Source organism: Ambystoma mexicanum, chromosome 6p (assembly GCF_040938575.1).
Source record: "Ambystoma mexicanum isolate Mex_15411 chromosome 6p, UKY_AmexF1_1, whole genome shotgun sequence".
Classification (NCBI taxonomy): domain Eukaryota; kingdom Metazoa; phylum Chordata; class Amphibia; order Caudata; family Ambystomatidae; genus Ambystoma; species Ambystoma mexicanum.
This window is the reverse complement of record NC_090935.1, coordinates 1,449,781,945-1,449,807,936: the sequence shown is the minus strand read 5'-3', so window position 1 is coordinate 1,449,807,936 and position 25,992 is coordinate 1,449,781,945. Positions and strand designations below refer to the sequence as shown.

The 25,992-nt window shown below is 46.0% G+C and overlaps 1 protein-coding gene across 1 annotated transcript in view; it reads right to left on the bottom strand.

Moving 5' to 3' along the window:
* Positions 1-25,992, bottom strand: part of LOC138510506 (alpha-2-macroglobulin-like) — a 1,041,624-nt gene that overhangs the window by 851,989 nt on the left and 163,643 nt on the right. The window lies entirely within an intron of this gene.

The window sequence follows — 25,992 nt, the reverse complement described above, 5'->3', positions numbered from 1 at the left end:
AGAGCCATATGCATTGCATGTGCTGCCCGGCCCAACAGCTCAGGAGCAATTTAACTTTTAATTCGGTGATAGAGGGAGCACCATTCAAGCATGCATCATAATCAGTGTTAAACTGAGCTATCTTGCCAAGAGTGTTACCAATCTGTTCCTCCCAGTCTTTACATTATACACCCGATATCAAAGAATGTTGGATATCAGTATCCCTTATGATTTTACAAAAACCTATATTATTTCGCCTATTGGCACATGCTGGCAAAGAATGACACTTTGCCCGTTGTACCTGTTTGAAATATCTGTGCACCCAAGCACGATAGGTATTACGTCGTTCCTTAATCGCTCTTGCAAGTTTAGCACTCTCGTTGTTTCCCCTATCTTACTTAAAGAGGTTAACAATTTGCTCTATATCTTGTCTCAGGGCCTTCTTTTCAGCCTGTATCTACGGGTCATGACGATAATTGCAGATAGATTGTGTATTACAGGTACCCCCTCTAGTCACCCTCCTTCGTATTAGATGTATTACCTGCTCATTCACACGGACCATGATATATTCATATCTCATGATACAATCGCTATAACTGATTCCAAGTGCCCGGTTTTCTACAACAAATGTAGCTTATTCCTCACTGGCTAAATCATTAGCCTTTAACAGTTTAGGGTGATTCCATCTAATGCAGTTATCAGCCCTGCCTGCTGTGATCGTACCACAATTATCTTAGCTACAGTTCTGCCTTTTAATGACAAAAAGCACAAATAAAGGAAATGATCACTTTCCTCTCGATATACAATACCCATATCACTCACTAAAGGAAGTATAGTTTGATTAACAAAAATGTAATCAATAGTGGATCCACAATGTCCATCAACCCTAGTGAAGGCGCCTGTGTTATTACTAATACAATAGCTGTCTAGTCCCACAAACCTTATTTGTATAATAGGTGTTCCCACGGCAATCCCTTCCTATCATACTGCCATAATTGTACCGGTCCAGAGGACTCTATATGACTATAGTCATCGGTATTTGGTGGAATACGGGCATTGAAGTCCCCTCCAACAATCACAGCGATATGAGTACCTATCATTGCTAGTGACTCCTCTACCTTCTGCCTAATGGTAACATGCGTGTCTCTGGTGGAGGGATCATACACATTGAGGACCCCATAATACATTACCTGTGATGGGTATATCAGTGATTTTACCTAGCAAGACAAAGTCAGAACCAGAATCCATTTTTTTAATATTCCATGTGTTATTTACAACAGTAAGCAGACCTCCTCTAGGCCTTCCAATAGGTCCTTTGTGAGCGACTTCAGATATAGTGGCAAATCCATCAATTGCATATGGGCCGATGCACCATGTTTCCTCTAGCATCACTATACTAAAAACCTCCATGTGATCCAGTAACCCCCCTTTGTGTGTGTAGTGTGCAGGCCCTCTGAGGTTCCAAGAACACATCAGAAGTCTATTATCAGGGATTCTGTTTGAAGTGTACTTGGAAGTCCTTTGGCAGCCACTGCCAATAACCATCAGTTTGGACTCCACCTAACTCCTTGGGGTTTCCGTTCCCGCCCATACACACAGTGGATTTAGCCTTACTGTAGTGACTGTCTACGGTGTTGCTAACTGCCAGTGTTGGATAAAATTGAACTTTAGGTATTTTCACAATTTCACACATATAGCCTTTCTTAAACAGTGCTGTTTCACAACCCATCACATATTCCAGTAATTCCTCAGTACTAAACACTACTTTAGAAAAACATATTCCTGTGCCTTCCACTATATCTATGAGCAGGATATCATCCATATTCACAACATGCAATGGTACAATGCACTGAAATATTTTTAAGTAAATTCCCCCTATTTATTACGGGGTGGTTGCTGTATATTGATATACAAGTCAGTCTCAGAGCGTTATATGCGGTCACAGTACTCAATGATGATGCCATGTTGTAGGCAGCAGTATTCTCCTTGGCAATTTCACAGATGTAATTGCCTAGGATATCATTAGTTTGTGTGGATGCTGACATAACTAATCTGCCAAATGAGTGTCATTATGAAACAAGTTCACAAGAACGTCAAGTGCTTCAAGCCCCACCCTTTCTAGTCTACTTCTGTTAGCCAGTTTGTTTACATCATTGATGCATGAGGATTTACCCACAAATTGTACTTCATACACACACATAGAGGATCTTATATCCCTGTCTTCTCTCACCAGATGTCTCTTCTTTACAATAGCAGGTCTAACAGGCAGATCATGGGTTGGTCCACACATTTTTTGGGGCCCTTTACTTATAGATCCCCCATTTGCCGGTCCAACATTATCAACCACTGGATCATTGATTGCTCCACCGTCAGATAACTGATCGGTGGGCATAACAACATAGTCCAAGGGACGCATCTGTTGTCCTTTCTGATTGCTATACATGACTGCCTGAGATAATAGTTTATTTTATTTTTATAGATTTTTTTGACTTAGTTGTTTGACCCTGCAGTGATGCAACATTTCCATCAGATATTGTTACACTCCAGGTTCCTCACCATCGCAGCTCAGGGCTACTCACGTGGAGGTTGTACCCGCATTGGAGGCTGCATGTGGGGGCCAGCCGGCCGGCTAAAGGCAGACTGGCAGCATGATGTCTCCCTGGCGGGCACAGGAGACAGGCAGGAATGCCATTCATGGGCACCGCCATGTTCACACATTCTACACGTGCGTGGAGGCCTGAACACTGCCTCTGAGCGCCCATGTGTTGCACACAGCGTCCTACATTGCTAAGCAACGGTGCCTGCTGCAAAGACCGTGTCAGGGGAGCAGCAGGCTATTTAAACCTGAAACGCCACAGTATGGATGCGTCTCAATTTCCTTGGAAGCCTGTTTCCTTGTCTAGCCCTCTGTTGCCTACTTGTGCCTCCTACTACTGGCTGCTTACCTGTGCCTCCTACTGCTGGCTGCATACCTGTGCCACCGACTGCTGGATGTCTGCCTTAACCTTCTACTACTGTTCTCCTGCCTTGTGTCCTGGGACATTGAAAACATACCGCCATTACACGACTGAGGGAGTATTGTTTACTTTTGTAGCTGTCTGCTGGAGGTTTCCTGCTACCATAACATCATTGTGATCGGCTGTCAGGTCAGTGCATTGCACTGTTCTTACGCCACGTTAATCCAGGGACAACTGCCTCGTGGCGTAGGGAGTTGGCCCCTTGTTGCCTGTCCTGTCTTTAAATCCCAAAGAGGTGCTCAACGGTCAGACCCTACACAATACTACATCAGTGAGGAACTCTCGAGGACAGAAGAAGATCCAGGAGTGAAGCATCCCAGCCACAAACTCGGATACATCGAGAATAGGTACTTGACAGATCGAGATGCCCACAAAACACAGATACCATGGAAGCCGTTCAGAAATTAAAAAATGAACTACAAGCTCTGAAATTGGAAGTGGAAACTCTAAAACAAGAAAACGCCCTGCTACGTGGTGCACTGCAGAGACCCTGCAGTGGCATCTGCAGAGAGTACTGTGGCTCATATCTTCTTTCTGAAGTATGATGGTGATCCACACAAACTGTTGGAGTTTTGTAATCATTGTAAAATCCAGTTCTGGTTCCACCCCCAACACATACAACACGACAAGGCCAATATCCCCTTCATCATGAGTAACGGAACCGGTAATGCTTTAGCCTGGGCTGCCCCTTACATCTCCGCCACTAGTCCTATCCTGGAAGACTTTGGAAAATTTTAGAAAGCCTTTTTGGCAGCATTTCAGTCTCCTAATCACGCTGCCATGGCTCAAAATCAGCTCCTCGATTTAAAGCAAGGAATCTCTGACCGTATCTCCTATGTAAGCTGTTTTCGCCAACTTGAAGCAGATTCACAATGGAAACAAGTTACCCAAAGGACTCTCTTTCACAGAGGCCTGGTTGAAGAGTACAAGGATGAATTGGTCCATACACATGAACCTGATACACTACAAAGCCTTGCCGATCATGTGATTTGGATTGGCCATCGTTTGACAAAGATGCGGGGCGAAGGAAGGAGAACGGTAAATTAACACTCCTGACCGATCCCAGCATCTACATTACCATCACAACAAACACAAGAAATCCCTGAGGAACCGATGCAACTGGGTGCCTTACGCAGGCCCCTTTCTGAAGCTGGAAGGAGAAGACAGAGAGTGAATCATGTGTGTCTTTATTGTGGTGGCAACTGACACTTTTTGTGAACCTGTCCCCTTCGGCCACCCAAGCAAGCCAAAGAAATGGGAAACTAAAGGGCTTGTTGTGAGAGCAGAAGGGAGCAACAAGCCTATTCTTTCCAAACATAAACCTTCTGAACCCATCAGTGATGCCAATGATACCATCTTGTTTAATCACTGTGGACATTTCTCTACTTTGGAATGTTATGTTATGTTATGTTATGTGTGTGCTTGTAAGGCGCCGGTAGCCCACAGGCATCAGGGCGCTGATAACATATAACAATATTAGACATACATTAGGACAAGCCTTAGGCGTCCAGACAGACTCTCTATTTGCTAAAATAGGTGCGATCACTTGAAAAGGAATGTCTTCAGCCATTTCCTAAAAATGTGATAGTTCTCTTCCAACCGCATAGTGGGCGGTAGTTTATTCCACTGTTGCGCGGTGCGTACTGAAAAGCATCTGCCCATTCCTGCCTTACGATTGTATCTTGGCACATTAAGCAGTCCTTTGTCCCCTCAGCGTAGCTGTCTCAGGGGAGTGTATCTTACGAATTTGTTTTTAAAATTGCGGGGAGCGTCTCCAAAGAGGCACCTGTGTATGATGGTCATTGACTTAAAGTTCACTCTGTCTTCAACTCTTAGCCAGTGCAAGGGTTTTCTAGCCGTTGTTATGTGTTCCCTGGTTTTTATTCTCTTAACTATACGTACCATGTCGTTTTCCACTACTTGACATCTGACAAGATCTTTTGCGGTTGCTCCAAGTAACAATGCATTTCCGTAGTCACGTCTCGACAGAACTATTGCTCTAGCAATAGTTGCTGTGTTTTCCTCATTCAGGTACGGTCTGATTTCTCTCATGAGGCGTAGGTAATATGCATTGTTTTTATGCAAATAATTGACCTGAGCCTCTGAGCTCACCGAAGGATCCACCATCATCCCCAGTGTCTTGACCTGGCTCATGACCGGTATTTTGGCCTCTTTGATAGAGAAGGTTTTGTACTCCTCCCCTAATTTAACTCTGGCTATGCTACTTCCGAAGATCATTAGCTCTGTTTTCGTGTTGTTTAAACACATCCAATGTTGCTGCATCCAGAGATCTATCATGCAGTACACTTCAGCTATTTTAGCACTATCCCTAGTTTATTCTCCCTCCAATTCAATAACAAGTTGCGTATCGTCGGCATAATTAGTGAAAAAGACGCTGACGTCATCCAACAAGTCACAGAGGCTTCTCATGTAGATATTAAAAAGCAGCAGAGACAAACTTGCTCCCTGAGGTACTCCAAATGGCCTCAGGAAACGTTCCCCCACAGTGGACTCTAGCTCGGCGCTCTGTTAAAAAAGAAGTGAGCCAGGTCAAGGCAACCGGGGAGCACCCAGCTGTTCTCCTTAATGCTTTTACTAGGAGCTGATGATCTACCAGATCAAAGACTGCGCTAAGATCAAGCAACATCAGCATCCCTGTTTTGCCTCTATCAACGAACACAAGCATATGGCCTTGCAGGTCCAACATGGCCGTTTCCGTACGCCATAAAACCTGATTGTTGTTGATGAAGTGATTCCTGGGCTTTTATATGTTTCTGTAGTTGATTAGTCGCTATCATGTCTAATATCTTGAGGATGAAATTGGAATTAGTAATCAGACGAAGATTACCAGGGTCCTTGGGGTAAAAACCTGCCTTTTAGACCAGCGGCGTGATGGTCACTTTCTTGATTTCCCTAGGCACTGAGCCTTCTTTGAAGGAGGCATTAATTAGTTTAACAAAAACTGGAGCAAACGTTTCTTTATTTTCTAGTATGATTTTAGATGGCAGAATATTTTCAGCACACAATGTTGGTTTCATTTGATTCAATACCACCAGCAATTCTTTTTTAGAAACTGGTGTGAAGTTAAAAGTATCTATAACTCCCAGATTAGGGCAGTCGTTCTCCGGAGTGATCTTTCCTGAGATTTCTCTGGCCTTAATAATGTTATTTCTTACCTTTTTCGTTTTTGCTGCGAACACGTTTTGAACTATGTCGCAGGCTTCCTTTGATGTGGAAAAAGGCGGTGTGAGCACCTTTGGTTTTTCAATACTTTTAATTATTTCAAATATTTTACTGGTGGCATTTGATGCTGCTGCTATTTCCTTATTATAATGGTTAGCCTTTGCTTCTCTTATACTTTCCCTGTAGTTTTTTGTTTGCTTGCTTCCAATTGTCCTTATTTTCCTTAGAGCGATTTTGGTGCCATTTTCTTTCCAAAGCTCTTTTTTCTATGTTGTGTTTATTTAACTCTTTACTGAACCACTTCTGGTGCTTACTATTTTTTCTAACCATTTTTATTTTCAATGGAGCTTCTTGTTCCACCAGATTTTGTATCTGTAAAAGATATTTCTTTAGCATCACTTCACAACTATCTTGATCTTGGAAAGATTTCAGGTTTCTGGATATACAAAATTTTAGTTGTTCTTCCCCTATATTTTAAAAACTTCTGCTCTGTACTTTAATATGGGGGTTGTGTTGCTGTTTGGTATTTTCAAGAGTTACCTCGAAAGAAACCAAAAAGTGATCACTCCATATACATGGTTCGGTAATAACTTTCTGGCTCTACAGATTTTAAGTTATGATCCAGTCTAGTTGATTTCCTTGTGGAGTTGTGCACGTTGGCATGGTTTCCTCTTACTCCCTATTGGATCACGGTGCTTCAGGAAACTATATTGAAGAAGACTCTAAGATATGATATTTTATTTGTATCGTGTTCATACACAAGTGTTTCAGAGCACGACGAGGCAAGGGAGGGGAACAAGGGAGGACAAAACAACGATCTTACTAGGCCCAGTGACATTGAGAACGCGCAAGTGCAGGGGAGAGGGAAAGGGGAAAGTGCAAGGGAGAGGGGATAGGTGGAAAGTGCTGAGCCAAGGATAAAAACAACAACAAATAAGCGCAGACAAGGAGTGTCTGCTAAGTGCAGGTAAGGGGACTGTAGGGTTACAGATACAGATCCAAGTGCAAGGGTTGCCAGAAGGCAGTGTAGGTGTGTGGCTGGGTGGGCAGGTACCTGGGGCCGAAATCAGAGGGTAGCCAGGTGCACAGTGCCAAAGCAGACAGACCAGCAGGGGAGAGGCAGAGCGAAGGCAGAAGCAAAGAGGAAGGTCTTGAGGTGCTCTACCCGTAGATCTGGTATTCAGTTGTTCCCCAAACCAGAGGCATGCCTTGTTGAGTCCATAGATGGTACTCCTTTGGCTTCTGGTCCTGTACCCATGCAGTCCCACACACTTCTACTCCTTATTGGGGAGCAGGAGGAGATGATTTCGTTTGATGTCATATGAGCACCTTCTTTTCCTGTCATATTAGGTCTCCCATGCCTTCATCTCCACAACCAGCACATTGATTGGGCTGCCAGTAAATTGAGGTTATCAACAGACAACACAGCACTGTTTTTACAGGACATCAGTATCAGAACACCTGTATCTCCTTCTACTCTGGTCTTGGGTTGGGTGTCACAAGTGATACCCAAGGAATATGCTACCTACTCTCAAGTCTTTGTAGTACCTGAACAATTACCATTACCACTGCACCGATCACATGACTGCAAGATTGATCTGCTTCCAGGGAAAACGATACTGCATTGTCAGGTGTATTCACTAACAGTTCAGGAGAAACAAGAACTGCAACGATATCTGGACGAATGTTTAGAAAAAGTGTATATAGCACCATCAAAATCACCTTTGGGTGCTCCCTTGTTCTTTGTGCCTAAGAAGGAGGGTACCCTATGTCCCTGCATAGATTACCGTCTACTGAATGAAATAACAGTCCAGGATTGTTATCCTTTACCCTTGATATGGGATATTCTGGAATCCTTACAATCTTCATCAGTGTTTACTAAGCTGGACTTACATGGTGCGTACCACTTAATCCGTATAAGGAAAGGTGATGAGTGGAAGAAAGCCTTTAAAACTCCCTTGGGGCAATTCATATACAATGTCATGCCTTTTGGGTTGTGCAACGTCCCTGCTGTCTTCCAGCATTTCATGGACTCTGTATTCTCAGACCTGATTGGAGTCACTGTATGTATCTATTTGGATGACATTCTGATCTTCTCTCGTTCTATGAAAGAACATGTGGGACATTTTTCTGAAGTACTTTCCCATCTTGCTATTAACCACCTATATGCCAAGGCAGAGAAGTGTGTTTTTCATCAAGATTAGATGGAATTCCTGGGTTGTGTAGTCTATTGTTCCAGGAAGCTGTCGCCACGTGAAGAGAACTATTCAGTGATTGAAAATGAGATCTTGGCCATCAAGGAGGCGTTCCAGGAATGGAGGCCCCATCTTCTTGGAGGTCTTCATACTGTAGAAGTCCAAACTGACCATCGCAATTTACAGTACTTGCATTCCCTTCATTGCACCAACAACCATCCATCCCGCTGGGCCTTCTTCTTTTCCCAGTTTGATTTCATCATTACTTATATCCTGAGTGCTCTGAACATGAAGGCCGAATGCCCTTTCCCGTCTTTCTGACCAGGTTTCTTCTGGTTCAGCTGTGAATGAACCTATATTATCGGACAGACATTTCTTGTGTATAATCATTCCCTTTCTTCAACAAATCAGGGAAGCCACTGTTGAATCCCCCGAAGTTGATGGACTCTTACTGGATCCTTTGGTGCGAGTGAAGGACAGTCTTTGTTTTCGGGAAAGCTGCCGGTCCGTCCCTACTACAGCCCAACACAACAGTCTTTTGTCCAGTCTACATGACTTCAAGATCGCCGGCCACAGGGGTATTAAAGCTACCATGCAGCTGCTTTCAAGTCAGTTTTGGTGACCTGGTCTGAGATAACATGTGCAAGAATATGAACGCCAGTGTCCGGTGTGTGCCCAAATGAAGACTAGTAGGCATCAACCAGTAGGACTTCTACAACCTATAGAGAAACCACCATATCTTTGGCACACTATAGCCACGGATTTCATTGTGGATCTCCCAAAATCTTCAGGCTATACCTGCATCATGGTGGTTGTGGACTGCTTTACCAAGCTGGCTCATTTCGTCCCATTACACTCAGTTCCTACTACGACATGTATGGCACAAGTGTTTCTGCATGATATATACAGAATATATGGTCTTCCAGAAAATACCATATCTGTCCAGGGTTCTCAATTCCTTTCACGTTTCTGGACAGCACTTTGCCGTTTGTTGGGAATCCAGCATGCTTTAAGTTCTGGATACCACCCGCAGAGCAAACCGAATGCACTAACCAGACCCTGGAGCAGAACCTCTGCTGTTATGCCAATGCCTTACAATCTAATTGGGCAGGGTGCTTGGATACTGTCAAGGGGGCATACAAGAATGGGGTGCATTCATCCACTACGGACAGCCCATTCTTCTGCACCTATGGCTGCCATCCAAAGATCTTGCCCATGGTCTTACTGCAAAGTCTACTGCTGCATCAGCCGATGTTTTGGTGCAACGTCTGGTTCAAGTACACAATGAGGTGTCACACACCGAAGCCTGCTTCGGCGCCCACCCTGTATCACGGTGGTCTTCTTGCCCTACCCTAGCAGCTATATCCAGTGTTGGAGAAGATTTCAGGACTACATTGTGGCATCACCCATCAAGTGTCTTCCAAAATCAGGTACGCGACAGTCACAGTCTATCGTTCTTGACAGATTGAGACGCCTATCACGTGAACCTGACGATATGGATGCCCTTCAAGAGGGATGAGTTACAAGATATACATCAAGAAGTAGTCTCACTTAGACAGAAAAATCAGATCCTGAAGGATACCATAGCCCAACACACCGTGGCGCCCATTGCTGAAGCCGCACTGGCTGGTTCTGGGTCTGCGAAATATGACAGTGACCCTCATTTCCTAACAGAATTTTGTAATCATTGTAGGGTGCAATTTTTGTTCCGTCCTGTCCATGTTTACAATGGTAGGGCTAAAATTGGGTATATATTGAACCATCTTACTGGAAACTGGCCTGGCTTGGGCTACTCCCTACGTTTCTGCCCAAAGCCCTATCTTGAACAACTTTGCTGAATTTGAAAAGACTTTTCTGGAGGTTTTCAGTCTCCCAATACTGCTGCCATAGCACAAAATCTTTTTTTGGATATCAAGCAAGGCACCCAGGATATTGTTGTGTATATAAGCAAGTTCCGGCAACTAGATAATGAGTTCTTTAGGCCAGAATAAACTCAGAAAACATTGCTACATCAGGGGTTAAGAGAAGAATACAAGGATGAACTTGTACATACACCCGAACCTCCCACTAACCAGGCACTGTTAGACCTAGAAATCAAAATTGATCATCAACTTTCTGAGAGGCGCTTTGAAAGACGACGCACTGATGCAAGAAGACCAGTGATGCCTCCCTTAGACCATGCCACAGGACCCATGCACACTGGGGACCAAACTGCAGAACCTATGCAGCTGGGAGCCGTTCGGGCTCCTTATCAGAGGCCGAGAAGAAGGGAAGACGTTCCAACAGGTGGTGTCTTTACTGTGGTGATGGGAGTCATTTCCTTAGGGGTTTGTACTGTCCATCCATCCAAACCTGGGGGAAACTAGTGAGCTTGTTGTCAGGAGGGAAGGAAACAATGAGCCCAGTTCTACATACCACCTTTCCTACGGACTCTGTCCATGCCATGACACCTCAAGCTGTGTTCGTACTACAAGTACCTATCACTTGGGATGCCGGAACTAAGTCCACTACCACAACAGCCTTAGTCAACTCAGGAGCATACAGGAATTATATGGATGTTGGCAGTTTGGCAGTTCAGAAGTATGAATTGGATCCTTATGCATCAGAAACTCCACGTGGCACTAGTACAAAGCATCGACGGAACACCTTTGGCATCGGGTCCTATAAAAGGAAAAACCAAACCCATTCTGCTCGCTATCAACTAACATCATGAGATCATGGTCTTTGACACCGTCCAATCACCTTCGTATCCCTTGGTCTTGGGGTTGCCTTGGCTCACCCATCACAGTCCTTTCATAAATTGTACCATACAAACCATGGTCGTTGGGTCCACAGATGTACTTCTGAATGTTGCATTGCCTATACATAGTTCCCAGTACAGATTATTTCTGAGAACACCAATGGACCTCAACATCGTTGTTGCTGTCGTAAACACCCTGATGCATATGCACAATGTAATACTGTGTTCTCTTCACCTGAGGAAATACCCCTTCCTCCATTACGCACCTTTGATTGCAAGATTAATCTACATGCTAACCAGCCCATCCCGCATGGCCGCATATACTCCCTCACTGCTCTGAAATGAGAGGAGTTACACAGATACATCCAAGAGGATATATTCAACCATCTCGATCCCCGGCTGGGCCCCATTATTTTTCTTCCCTAAGAAGGAAGGCACCCTGAAACCCTCTGTGGACTATCAGTTACACAATTAAATCACTGTAAAGGACAGATATCCCCTACCCCTCATCAGTGATATTTTGGAATCCCTTTGTAGTGCCCGCATATTCATCAAGACTGATGTACGTGGTGCCTACCATCTCGTACGGATTAAATCAGGGGACGAATGGAAGTCTGCATTCAAATCTCCTTTGGGGCATTATGAATATAGGGTTATGCCCTTTGGTCTATATAATGCCCCAGCGGTCTTCCAACGTCTCACTGGACTCTATTTTATTCAGACCTACTGGGCAATAACTCCTGGGTGTATGTAGACGATATACTGGTTTTCTCAGAGAACTTTGAAGAACACGTTTCTCATGTGTCTGAGGTCCTGCGTCGCTTGCTGGAAAACAATCTGTATGCGAAGGAAGAAAAGTGTGACTTTCATACTGACAAAATTGAGTTCCTCTGCTATATCATCAGCCCAGAAGGGATTCATATGGACCCAAAGAAGATCAAGGCCATCGAGGAAAGGCCCAATCCCCAGGAAGTTAAATCCGTCCAACGGTTCTTGGAATTTGCACATTTATATTGCTGTTTCATTCCTGACTATTCCATACAAACGGCTGACATCACTCGTCTATTGCGTAAGGGTCACGCAGTCACATGGGATGAACAGACAGAAAAGGCTTTTCTTGGAATCAAGGAGGAGTTCACAAAAGCCTCAATAATCCAACATCCCAACGAGGAACATCTGTTTATTGTAGAGGCAGATGCCTCTGTTTCGGCTTTTGGCTCTGTTCTGTTGCAATGGAACCCCACGACAGACACAGAACATCCCCTTGCCTACTTCTACCGACAATTAACAGCAAGTGTACAAACCTACACCATTATAGAAAAAGAACTGTTGGCCATCAAAGAGAGTTTCTCGGAATGGAGGCATCATCTGTTGGAAGGTCGTCATGCTGCAGAGGTTTGTGTAGACCATAGGAACCCTCAATATCAGCTGTCCCTGACATGTACCAACAGTTGCCAGGTCAGATGGGCGTTGTTCTTCACACAGTTTGATTTCAAAATAATTTATTTCCCGGGAACGCAAAACATCAAGGTTAATGCCCTTTCACACACCTTGGATAAGGGCACTGTCTTCCCTACTGATGGTTCGCCAGTGCTACAGCCACAACTCTTTTTGATGGCAACACAGTCCTTTCTGGATTCCATCTTTGGACCCGTATGTGTCAGAGATACATGAAACGTCTGACTTTAACATGCACAAAGGAATTGGTTTTTATCGAGAAAAACTCCCCACTACCTTTACGAAACATCATCCTGCAGAGTTTCCACGATTCACGCAATGCGGGACATTAAGGGGAAAAATAAACCCTGGAATTGATTGCTTGTCATTTCTGGTTGGCAGGTATGAAGACACATGTGATTGAATAATTGTCTACCTGTCCGACATGTACCATGCATAAAACTCCCAGAACTAAACCAGTGGGCCTACTACATTCAATTGAGATACCGCTGTATCCCTGGCACAACAACACCATGGAATATATTTTGGGCCTACTAGATTCCAAGGGCAATGCCTGTATATTAGTAGTCGTGGACTGCTCTAGTAAAATGGCACACTTTATTCCTTTTCCTGCCCTGCCTAGTGCCTCTCAGATGGTGGCTGTCTTCCTCCATGACGTTTACCGTAGCCATGGCTTACCCGAGAAGATAATCACAGATTGTGGTCAACAATTTACATCCCGTTTTTGGACAGGCCTATGCGAGATATTGGATACACAAAAGGCCCTCCGTTTTGGTTACCACCCACACACCAATGGGCCAACTGAAAGGACAAATCAAACCTTGAAAGCGTATCTACATTGTTGCACTGTAGCCATTCAAACTGACTGGGAGGAGCACCTGGACACTTCAGAAGTCGCTTATAACAATGCCAGACATGAAGCTATTCAATGCAGTCCCTATTATTGCACCTACGGGTTTCATCCTAAACTACTGTCCATGCCTTCAATTTCAACTACGTCTGTTCCTATGGCTGATGCCCTGATCAAAAGATTGCAAGACGGTCACAGCATGGGCAAAAACATTTTGGAAAAAACTGAACTGGTACAAGAAACCTTTGCCAACAAGAGACGTTCACCCGAACCCTTCTATCAAGTCGGTGACAAAGGGCCTCATCACGAGTTGGGCAGTAGCCCTTAAATGCGGCGGCAACGCTATTACCACTGCATTTAAGGGCTGGCCCTATCATGGGTTGGGTAGTAAATTGGAGTTTTACCTCCAGCAAAAAATTGAAGGTAAAAATGTCCACTTACTGCCTGTTTGTGGCCATTTTCTGCACTATTACTGCTGGCGGTAACAGCGCCCCCCCAACCCTATTGGGTCCTATGGACCCAATGGGGAATGGGCAATAACCGCTCAACCGCTACTCATGATCAGGTACTAATAGCGCTGGACCGAGTAGTGGTAACGCTATTTGCGCTGGCGGTATTACCGTCGGGATACCACCAGAATCGTGATGAGGCCCAAAATATGTCTCAATACAAAAAACCTTCTTCTACACAATTGTCCCAGGTAATGTGCCCCCTGTTTTATGGGTCCTTTTGTCATGATGCACAAAATATCCCTGGTGGCTTTTTGTCAACAGTTACCAGAAAATTGGCACGTCCATCCTGTGGTTCATGTGTCCCAGCTGACACCACGTAAATACAACCTGTATCACGGACCATGTTTGCGTCCTGATCCAATACTTGTTGACGGCGAGCCGGAATATGAGCTGAAAGCCATTTTTGACGCTCGATTTGATCCATTGGAAAGGTTACGCCCCCAGTTTTTGCTCCTCGCCCACTTCGCCAGTTTTATTGTCGATATGCTTGGAAACAGGGGCACCTCCAGTCCCGAGGAGAGTGCAGAGTGTCATGCACCGGGGCCTACTCTGGCACCCGCCCTGTATCAAAAGAGCCCGGAGGCTGTATTCCTGCTGGCGCTGGCCCCAGTGCAGTGTACCCAGACAAGGTCACCATTCGTACATGAGGAGTGCCGGTCGCACTCTCTCCTCCGGCCTGCAAGTGATGTACGCTGGCTCCGTGCCTGTGGGGCGGGGTCCTCTGGTTTCAGATCTCCATGCGGCGGGGCGCCACCATCTTTCTCCTCCTGCAACTCTGATGGCATCACGTTGCGGCATAGCCCGGGACACAGGAATGGAGCCCTGGGGTTATGTCACTTAGCAACGGCTACAACATTGCCTCCCTTTCGCCAACGGATTAAAACAGGAGATGAAGCAGCATTCTGCGCGTCTGAACATTATAGTTGGTACATGCTCCCTTTTGCTCCTCTTTTCTCCATGCATCCGTTCTGGAGGATTATTGCCTTGTTACCTTTGACCTAGTCTGTAACTTCCGCAGGGGGCTGGTGCAATGTCCATGGCCACCCCCCCCATCAAAATGGCAACGAGGAAGTCGAAAACCTCAAAAAGAAAAAAAAGAAGGAAAAAGGACAAAGAGCCCCACGACGCACCATCCCTGCTGTCCCTCATTTGTGGCATGGGGGGGAAAGGAGAGAAAGGAGGAGCAGCATTCATTGCAGGAGACCAGGGTCATGCTGGTGGATCCTCCCTGGCTGCGGCCCTCTGAGAAGAGGGTGCTCGTTCAGCCAGGGGAGGGTCAGCCCGCATCCGCCGCCGTAAGGGAAAGAAAGAAGAGGTTAGTGCCCGGCCCCCACCGCAAGCCATGGAATTGGCCTGCGCTTCACTGCTCAAGTTTACAGTGCAAGCCCGGGCCACCCGGAGGTGAGGTGTGTGAAGCCCGGGTGCCCGCGTTCAGGAAACGAGAGCCCGCCGGTTGGTTGCTGTTCCCGGTCCGCCCAGTGGTGAAGTGAAGTGAGCAGGGCGTGCCCGCACAAGGAAAGCAGAGGTGCGAAACCTTGCGTGATCTAGGGCCACCAGTGATGAGAAGAGACCATCGCCACCGATAGCGGGAAGAAATGAAGCAGCCGCAGCCACAAGAAGAGTGACACTTCCCGTCTGAGGGGAGAGCTATGCTGTTCACCTCCCTCAGGGGAAAGAAGAAGAGAAGTGACGCCCCGCCGTATTGTCGAGGAGGGACCCTGCTGGTGAGTCCTCCCTGGCTGCGGCCCTCTGCATGGAGGGTGCTTGTGCGGCCAGGGAAGGTGCCTGCCTGCAAGCCCCTGTGGCATCCACTGCTGTGGGGGGAGGAAAATTGTGCGGCTGCAATCGCGGCCAAGAAACAGCTTCCAGCCGAGGAAGAGAGTCAACCTGCCCCGAATTGCAAAGAATTACCAGTGAGTGCCCCTGCAGGGTCAGCCTACATGTCTCCATGCAGGCGGTGCACCCGGAGTACACCCCGGACCATCCAACGGTGGAAAATACTTCTGCTCCTGTCATCGGAGCAGTGCGGGGGAAATAATGGGGACGCCCACTAATCCTAGACGAGAAAGTGAAAGCGGCCTGGGCCGCTGTGCGGTGCGGTGGATGTAAGCTCTAGTCCGAAGTAAAGATGAAAGGAAGCTACGCCGGAGCTACTGCAACTGGAAGCAAATGCCTGCCGGAGCATAAACGGATGGGGCGAGAGTGCATCCCGCCACCACCCTTGTTGGCAGCAATGAGACTGCAGCCTGGAGCGAATCTGGCGCTGCAGGCGAGCAAATGGCTCTTCGTCAGAGCGAAGATTTGATGACACCCGGGCCCAGCTCGCGGTGAAAGCTATAGCATGCCTCAGGTGCGGGAAGCAGAAAAGAATGGGGAAGCTGCCCCCGTTTGATGGAACACGTCGAAGGGAAAGCATGAGAGCTCCCTAGCATGTCGACGCACCCCGAGTGATTCCTGGGCCCGGCAGTGAAATAGAGGAGCTCCTAACAACGGAGTCTCATAAAGCATGCTCCTATTCATGCTCCGGCATCGGAGCTCAAGAAAAGGAAAGGCTTCCCGAATGATCCCGGGCCTGGCGGTCTAGAGAATGACGTGCTCCGATCTGGAGCAGTGAGGCATGTAATGCTGCATAGCAGAGCTGGAGTGCCCCTGCTGTGCGAAGCAGCTCTGTTGTCTTGTGACCTCGCATCCACAGTGGGGTAAGAAGCTCCCCTGATACTCCCAGAGTGGGGCAAAGGAGAAGGGACAGCTGCTGCCACTCTAATACTGGCAAACAAAAAGGGACAGCCCTGAGAAGGGGAGGACTAAAAGGGCTGGAAAACAAACCTTTGTGAAAACACGCATAAATGGGGCATTTATACATTTGTCCCATAAGAAAGCTGCTTGTGAAGACACATGAACATTTTAGTATTTACCCAGCTTTTATTATTTGGCTGTTTGGTTAGCTTATTAGGGAGCAATTTATGAGATCAACAGTTGTACACAAATTTTAATATTCAAACAAAAAGGTTCAAAGACATTGTGGATGAACATACAACTGTAAGCTCTCCAGGGTGGGACATAAAGTGCTCCACATCGGAGCAGAAAGAAAGAAGAGCTTGCTGCCCCGCAAGTTAGGCTATGTTGTTCACAGTCGATCGACCACAATGAAACAAGTGACTGTTTTGATGATTGCTTTGCCTCGCCTGATAAAAAATCTAAGTCATCAAAAAATTGCAACAAGGGCAGTCGTGGCATATCCTGGCATCACATGCTCATGTAGTGTTTTGCCGTGAGGAGCTAGATAGTAGGCAAGTGGTTGTCAACACCACACCACTCTGAGTGCCTTGCTACCAGCGTTACCCATCTCACCCTATCACTGGTGCAGACTCCTGCCTGGAGCAGAGGAGGTGAACATCTCCTGCCTGGAGGAGGGAGAGGCTGAGGTCCAACGGCAGCCTACCACTACAATCACCCTGCCTCCCCTACTGGTGGCCCTAACACTGGGCTATGAATGTTCCTTGACTGCCATACCACCTAAGGTGCAGGCCAATGTCGGCCCAGGGGTGATACCTGCCGGCCCCCTGAGCTGAGCCATCAACTTGTGTCTGGCCGACCCACACATGTGGCCAGGACACACACCACCAAGAAGCGGTGCAACGGGCAGGGGAGAAGTTGCGGCTCCTCACGAATGTTTGTGCGCTTTCCTGTGCCCCGGGAGGAAAGGGACACTTCCAACTGGGGGAGCATGCCCAAAAAGGGTGGTGAGTATTATCCTGTCAGCACCATGCCCTGTTAACATCACATGGAGCAGCCTGGACACCCTACGACCTGTGTTTCACTGCCCTGCTTCCAACATCAAGGGACCATGCCGATGTGTCCCCTGGAACCCAACAGGAGCGGCTTTCCCGGCCTCTGAACAATACCATAAATGGACCTGGACCCGGGGAAGTGACTGCTGAACGGACACACATGGAAAGTGGACTGGTCTCCTGCAGTCCTACAATTGCTCAAAGAGGACTCAGTGAACATGTTTTGATGCTGTTGAAACTGCCTGTTAGATACATGCTTAAAGTGGTCTCAGTAAAGAACAGTGATGTGAAGCTGTGCTCCCGCAGTTTGTAGGGGTGCTCTATATGGTACCAGCGGCTACCCATGGGCGTTTTGTTTATTTTATTTCTATAGCGCTCCGGACCCGGGAGTAAAAGGGCGCTTAGTACAAGTTACAAGGCACAGTACATGGTAATTAGCAGTGATACTTTAACAATAGTTATATACAGAATATACAGGCAGTGGAGGTAGATGCAACCAATAATGACATAAATGAGGCATGTGCAATATATACAATTTATAGCTAGGTCTAACCTAAAGGTTGACTTTTTGTCAGTAGCCACCCAATGGCAAGTTTCCTGAATGACAGGAAGGATTTGGATGATTTGAAGTTCAGTGGCAGGGCGTTCCGGAGTTGGGAGGCGAGGACATTGAAGCTTGAGCCTCCGGCTCTTTTAGAGATAAATCTGGGCACTGTGAGACATAGGGTGTTGAAGGATCTGGTGGTTCTGATGGAGGGTTTCATGGTGAATTTGTTGGTAAGGTAGGGGGGGGGCTAGTTGGTTAAGAGCTTTGTAAGTGAGGCATAGGGTTTTTAGATCAATTTTGTTGTTGGATGGTGAGCCATTTGTATGTAATTCTGGTGCCAGAGATGTGCTCTCGCCTAGGAATGTTTAGTGCTGCTTGTAGCAAATTATTTAGAAGGACTTGGAGTTTGCTAATTATAGCTTGGTTGGCACCTAGGTAGAGGCTGTTACAGTAGTCTAACAGATTGTATGAGAGCTCTAGCTAGCGTAAGGCAACTGTTAGAGCCTGCAGACCATTTCTTTCCTCTAATTAATTTTCCTGTATAGGCGGTGGCTGAGGCGGTCGAGTTAACTTGTTTAGTGAGGTTGATATTGGCATCGAGATAAAAGCCAAGTGTTTTCACGTTTTTGGCGACAGGGATGGTGTTGCCATCGATGATGATATTGGAGTAGTTGGGGCTCAGTTTTGTAAGTTGTTTGGTGAACCGACAATGAGCAGTTCAGTCTTCTCGTCATTCAGGCAGAGACCATGTGTGGCCATCCATGCCTGAATGACAGGGAAGATTTAATTGATCCTGGTAACATCAGTGTTGTAATTGCCCGAGATGGTGAGGGGTATCTGGGTGTCATCCGCGTAGTTTGTGTAGATGACACCCAGACAATCCAATTTATCAAAGAGAGGCTTTGTAAAGATATTGTATAGGGTGGGAGAAACACACGAGCCTTGTGGGACACCACAAGTGAAGGGGATGGTGTCTGCTGCTGCCACCGGGGAGAAAACCCTCATGGTTCTATTGGCTAAGAAGGACTGTATCCATGTGACAGCAGAGGGGGTGAAAAGGGCAGCTGAAGAAAGGTGGTTACAGAGTATTTTATGGTCAACCAGGTCGAAGGCTGCTGAGAGATCTAGGAGGAGTAGGATGGCAGCCTTGCCCTTATCTTTAATGTCGTCGATCTGACTTTTGAGGTCAACAAGGGCGGTTTCTGTTCCATGTTGAGGCCGAAAGCCAGATTGACGCAATCCAAGTAGTTGCTTAGACTCTAAGTAATTCTGAATTTGCAGGTAAGCTACTCTGTCAAGGATTTTTAGCAGGAAGGGAACGGTGGTCATAGGCCTGTAATTGGTGGGAATGGCTGGGTCCAGGGTCTGTTTTTTTAGAAGCGGGAGGACCCATGACTGTTTCAAATTGTTGGGTACAGAGTTAGTGGAGAATGAAACGTTTATGAGTTTAGAAATGAATGGGGATAGGTCTCTTGCTGCATCTTTTATCATCTGCGCTGGGCAACTGTCCTCTTTGCAGTTTGACGGTTTGAGAGTTGTTATAATTTTTTGCACTTCTAGTGCGGTTACTTTTTTGAAGGTGAAGCCATGGTTGGTGTTATTGGTAGTGGGTGAGCTAGGGGTATTGGGGGGTTACTGTTGGAAAGTTGTAGTCTTTTGTTTTCAATTTTCGTTTGTAGGCCAGTGATTTTATTAGCAGGGGCATCTTAGATACTCGTGCACCAAAGTTGGTCCTTCACAGACATGTCCGTCGGTGGATTGGGGTTTTCTAGCTCCTTCAAGATGGTGAATAATTCTTTAGCACTGGAACTTGCATTACTTCTTCTTACATTGTCATGCAGTGATTGCAATTCCATACCCCGGGTTAATAAAGGGTTTTTTAACTTGTGGTCTAACTGCCAACCATCCACCGGCGGTTCACCCACCGCAACTGTCACCTGAGGGTGATGGGTTGATATGTACATAAATATGTGAGCTCCATGTGTGTAACAGTGGCATATCCTATGTGTGGTTGGTCCCACGTCTCTGAAGTAGGCCAAGTAATGTTGTTAATTTATGTTGGAGTAACATTTGTTTGTTTGTTATGAAAAAGGAGGAGTGTTGTGACCCTCCCATGTGTATTGCCCCTTTAAGGGGATGTGTCCCTCGCACGTGTATTGCCCTTTTAAGATGGTGCATAGAGTTGGGTGGCTCCTATTTTTTATCGGGCGACAGCCTTCTGTAGGGGAAGAGACATGTATAAAGAGAACATGGAATGCAGTTACCCCATTCTCAACACAACCTCTTTTCAGTTAGTGCACCATCTAAGACTTCAACGGAAAGATATCAGAAGAAGGTAGCTCCAGAATTGGTAGCTCCAATCTTTAACTTAACTAAATATAATCTGTCAGAGGCGGAAAGGAATGTCTTAAGTAAAAGCTTAAGTTTTGTCCCTACAATGAAAGCCAATAATTCCCCGACTGCTTTAGAATTACAAAAGATTTTTAGACATGTTCGGCTAAAATACTTCTTCCGAAACTCTACTACAGACACTAAAATGGGAAATGTGGCACGCCTAAAACCCCAACTATTAAAACATAAAAACTACCATACTGACAATTTATCCCATCAAGAAAGAGAGGCTCTCATACGACTACAAAATAACGACACGCAAGTGATAAAAACAGCGGATAAAGGCAGCGGAATTGTTCTATAGGACAAACAAGCCTATGACAATGAAGTCTGCAACAACTTGGAAACAATACATTCTATCGTATTCTAAACCACAATACCACTAAGAGACTCACGGAAGAAATTACCAGTCTAATGCACCATGCCACCTTAGAAGGCTGGATCGATGAGGACGAACAACGCTTCCTCATCGCAAAAAATCCCATCATACCAGCCTTCTATATCCTCCCTAAAATACACAAAAACTCCACTTCACCACCAGACAGGCCTATGGTATTGGCCATTAACTCCATCGTAGAGACCCTATCTATATATGTGGACTGGTTTCTACGTCCCTTTGTCAAAGAGATGCCGTCTTATATAAAGGATACCACCAGCATGATTCACACCCTTGCAGACCTACAGATCGAAGAAAGTGTCATTCTAGTTACCCTCAATGTCACCTCGTTATACACAAGTAAACCACAACAGGTTTTTACAACAAACAAACAACATTCAACAAAACCAGAAGTAGCTGTCATAACATCTTAGCATCCTGTACATACCTTTACATGTCTACCCCTTACCCCTTACCCTCCCCCCAACTCGAGCCTACTCCACTTCGCATTCTGCTTCTCTTTCCCTCGAGGGAACCTCCCCTTCCATAATCTCAACAGTTTCCTGGTCGCTTAGGCAGTCCTGGGTGGACCCATACAACGTGGCCACTAAGTGTTTCCAGGCCGTCAGAGTTTCTGCTTCCTCCTCCCCTCCACTACTTCCCGCTTCCTGCCACACTGCCGTTTCGGCTTTGGTCCATTTTCGAAAGTCACTCCGCCAAACTTCTACCCTCGGTCTGTTGCATGCTTTCCACCCCAAAGCAATTCTGCGCTTGGCGAGTATATATGCCAAGTCCTTAAGCTTGCTCACATGTTTAAATTGGCGCAGTCTAGTGAACCCCCCTACTATGCATGCCCACACTGATTACACGTTCAGCTTGATCCCCTTCTCGTGTAATCGGTGGGCTACTTCTCCCCAGAACTTCCCAATTTCCGAACATGCCCAAAACATGTGTGTCATCCCTGCATTTTCTTCCCCACATTTGGGGCATGTTGGTCGTCCGGCATTCTTAAACCGTGCTATCCTCTGGGGGGTTATATATGCCCTCTGGGTTACATATAGCTGCATTTGTTGCAGCCTCCCATTCCTAGACACTTTTTTATGGTACCCTTGAGCCCTCTCCCATAACCCGTCACTCATGAGTTCCCCTGTTTCCTCTTCCCAATCCTGTCTTAATTGGACCTCTTCTTTTCCCACCCAAGACATCAGCAACTCATAGATTTGAGAAACCTCATGCCCTCCCTCTGCTGTATCATATATCGTTTCTATGGCAGCGTCCGGTTGATCTTCTAGTATTATTTCAGAGCATGGGCCTCATTACAACCATGGCGGTCCGGGAACTACGGTACCAGTAAGCATGCCGGTACCATAGTTCCCGAACCACCATACTACGTGCTCTGCTCGGGGGTGCCGTTTCACCCGCCAGGTTTTTCCTGGCGGGTGTAACAGCACCCATGAGCAGAGCACGTCGGATGCACCGGCACAACTTTGTATGTGCCGGTGCATCCGACCTCCCCATCCCCATTCAGCCCTATGGGGCAGAATGGGGATCGGGAGGCCCTTGATTCCGGCACCCGCAAATGGGCAATTACCGGGTCCGCCAAGCTCGGCATGACCCGGTTCTTGCCCATTCGCGGGTGCCGGAAAAAATGCAACTTCGGCGGCAGAGTTGTAATGAGGCCCCATGTCTCTCTGATCCACCGTACCATTCTAGTATAAGTAATATACTGCCCTACGTGTAGACCCGTTACCTCTGCCAATACCCCAAATTCTTTTACTCCCCCCTCCTGCCATATGTCTCCCACTGTGGCTATCCCCACCGGTTCCCAATGCGTAAAAATCGTTTTCCTTAGTTGCACGTCTCCTCTAGTCAATACCACTAGCAGCACTTGCGGAGAACACGGGAGTGGGTTCCCCATGGCCTGACAAGCTTTGCGCCATATCTTCCATCCCAATTCCAACATTCCTGGGTGCCCTTTTAGCTCAGATTTGGGCAGCCATATCACTTCTTTCAGGAAAAACGGGGCAAACTCCAATCTCAACAATTGGGACTCTGATGTCGAGTCTTCTGTTAGATATTTGACCACATATTGCAGCTGACTATCCAAGTAATAGATCTCAAAATTAGGCAATTTTATACCCCCTTAATCATACGTGTTCTGCAACTTCCACAAGGCAATTCTGTTCCTAGTTCCATGCCAAATAAAGCCCCTGCATATGCTCAGGAGTTTGACAAAGAAACGCTTTTATATCATGTATGGTATGTTCCCAAATAAATGTAGTAGCCTAGACGACACAACCATCTTCAACAGCGCCCCTTTCCCCATCATGGCCAAAGGGAGCTTAGTCCAGAACCTCATGCTTTTTTCTATGTTCGCTATCGCTTTCTCAGTGTTGTGTTTATATTCTGCGTCCACCTTGTGATAAATGTCAATCCCCAGGTATCTGAAAGTACTGGTCTCCCGTGGTATTTGTAAGACTGGCAGTTGTTCCCGCGGTACCCCTAAATACCTCCCCAGGGGAAATATACACAATTTCTTGGGATTAACTGCAATGCCAGAGAGCAACGCAAATCGCTGCATTACTTCCAGAATGTATTGAAGATTTTCCTCAGGGTCTCTTAAGTATAGTAACATGTCACCTGCATATAATGAGATTAAGTGTGGTCCCCCTTTTGTGTGAATCCTGACTTCCTCGTATTGCTGTCTCAAGTATATCGCCAGGGGTTCCAATGCTAGGATATACAGCATTGGGGACCAAGGGCATCCTTGTCTGGTGCCCCTACTAAATTGCCACCTCTCCGAGATGATCGCCCCCGTCTTAACTCTGGTTAGCGGTGAACTGTACAGTAATTTCACCCACTTAAGGTACCCAGCCCCATCCCATATTTTCTTAGGGCTGCCATCAGCCAAATGCACCACCACTTACATAAAGTACCAAGAGCATTCATCTTAGAATGCACAAGGATAGCCTTAACGGAAAACTTTTTCCTTTATGAAGGCTCATTCTTCAACCAAAGGCACGGTAAGAGCATGGGCACTACCTTTGCCCCAGATCTGGCCAACTTGTTTATGGACAACCTAGAAATTCAATCTATCTACGATCCAACTAATCCTTATATAACCAAAATTGCTAGTTGGCATCGCTACATAGATGATATTTTTATGATCTGGAAAGGCTCGGCCCAGGAGCTTACACATTTTACTACGTGGCTCAACCAACAGAACACACATATACAATTCACCAGCAATCCTGACCTACTAAAAATGCCTTTTTTAGATCTGGAAATAAGGAAACCATCAGATGGCAAACTAGAAACTGCACTGTTCAGAAAAAGACAGACAAAAATATGTTGTTACAATACACAGTTTCCTTCCCCATAGTCTCAAAGAAATCCTTCCAGTAGGCCAGTTTCTTAGAATCAGGCAAAACTGCACTCAACCTACGGACTATGAACACCACAGTAAAATCCTAAAAGCCTGTTTAAAGGATCGAGGCTACCCGAGAAAAACAGTACAAAGAGCCTACAAAAGAGCTAAACATACTAGTAGAGAAACATGCCTCTACCCAATAAAGAAGACCAACATTAATAAATTCACATTTATGTCCACCTTTAGCCCGATTAGCAACAACTTCAGAAAAATTATTCTTAAAAACTGGCACATCATAAAACCCCCAGATTTCGAACTAGAACCACCTAGATTTGCTTTTAACAGGCAGCCCAACCTAAGAGACAAACTGGTACACACCTACCCCTCCAAAGATTAAAGGATAATGACATAAAGTACCCTATGGGACCACCCACTGGTAGAAGGGCACTTCAAATGCGGTAAGTGCTCACTGTGCTCCATGAGACATAGGGCCTCATTACACGGTAGGTGGTAAGGGTTTACCGGTACCGGTATTTTACCGGTACCGGTAAATCCTTACCGCCTTACTACGAGGTCCCTTTGCGGGTTGGGGAATTTAACGCCTGCTTTTTGCAGGCGTTAAAAACCAACCCGCAAAGGGACCCAGGTAGCTAATTACAGTACCGCAATTTGCGGTACCGTAATTAGCGCCTTCCCCATTCCCATTATGCCCTATGGGGCAAAAATGGGAATGGGGAAGGGCAATGGTGGAAGGGGGAATTACCGCCCCACCAACCTTGGAATGGGGCGGTAATTCCCCTTTCCACCAAGGCGGTACCGGTAAATTACCGGCATGAACCACGGCGCTAATAGCGCCATGGTTTATCGCCTACCGTGTAATGAGGCCCATAATATTTTAAAAGTCAAACTTCAAGGCCGGGAATGGAAATTAAAAGCTTTCACCAACTGCATCACCCAGTGGGCTTTCATACATAGGCACACCGAAGCGACAAATTAAGCAAAGAATATGTGAGCACAGGTCTTGCATCAAAAATAAGGTTGAGAACAAACCTCTGGTGGTTCACTATACGAAGAAACAACACCTACCCTCAGACATCTTTTGGTTTGTCATTCAGACAATACATCAGTAAACCAGAGGTGGCGACAGAGACCTAGCACTCAAAAAATGCAAGCAGAAATTGATTTTTAACCTTCACACAGTTAAAAATGGATTCAATTCTGCAGTCGAATGGGATCTCTTGATGTAACCCCTGCATGTTACCCCTGTACAAACATTCACCATCATCAATAAGATACAATAAAATACACCAGCCTGATGGGACCACAGTGTTACCCCAGAAACCAACTTAAATTGCATTTAAGTCAGCTATGTCCTAACCAATTATTCTAATAACACTGATCAAACAAATCTTTGACTGAGTAAGAGATAGTTACCACTCCTCTTGTCAATCATGACTAATATACACCCAATTGAAAAAACAACTGTTCAGAACAAAGAGATCGGTTTGGCCAGGAGACAGGTAATCTTTATAAATGTGTACACCTCCATAATAAAATTCGAAATGAAGGCATGACCACTTCCC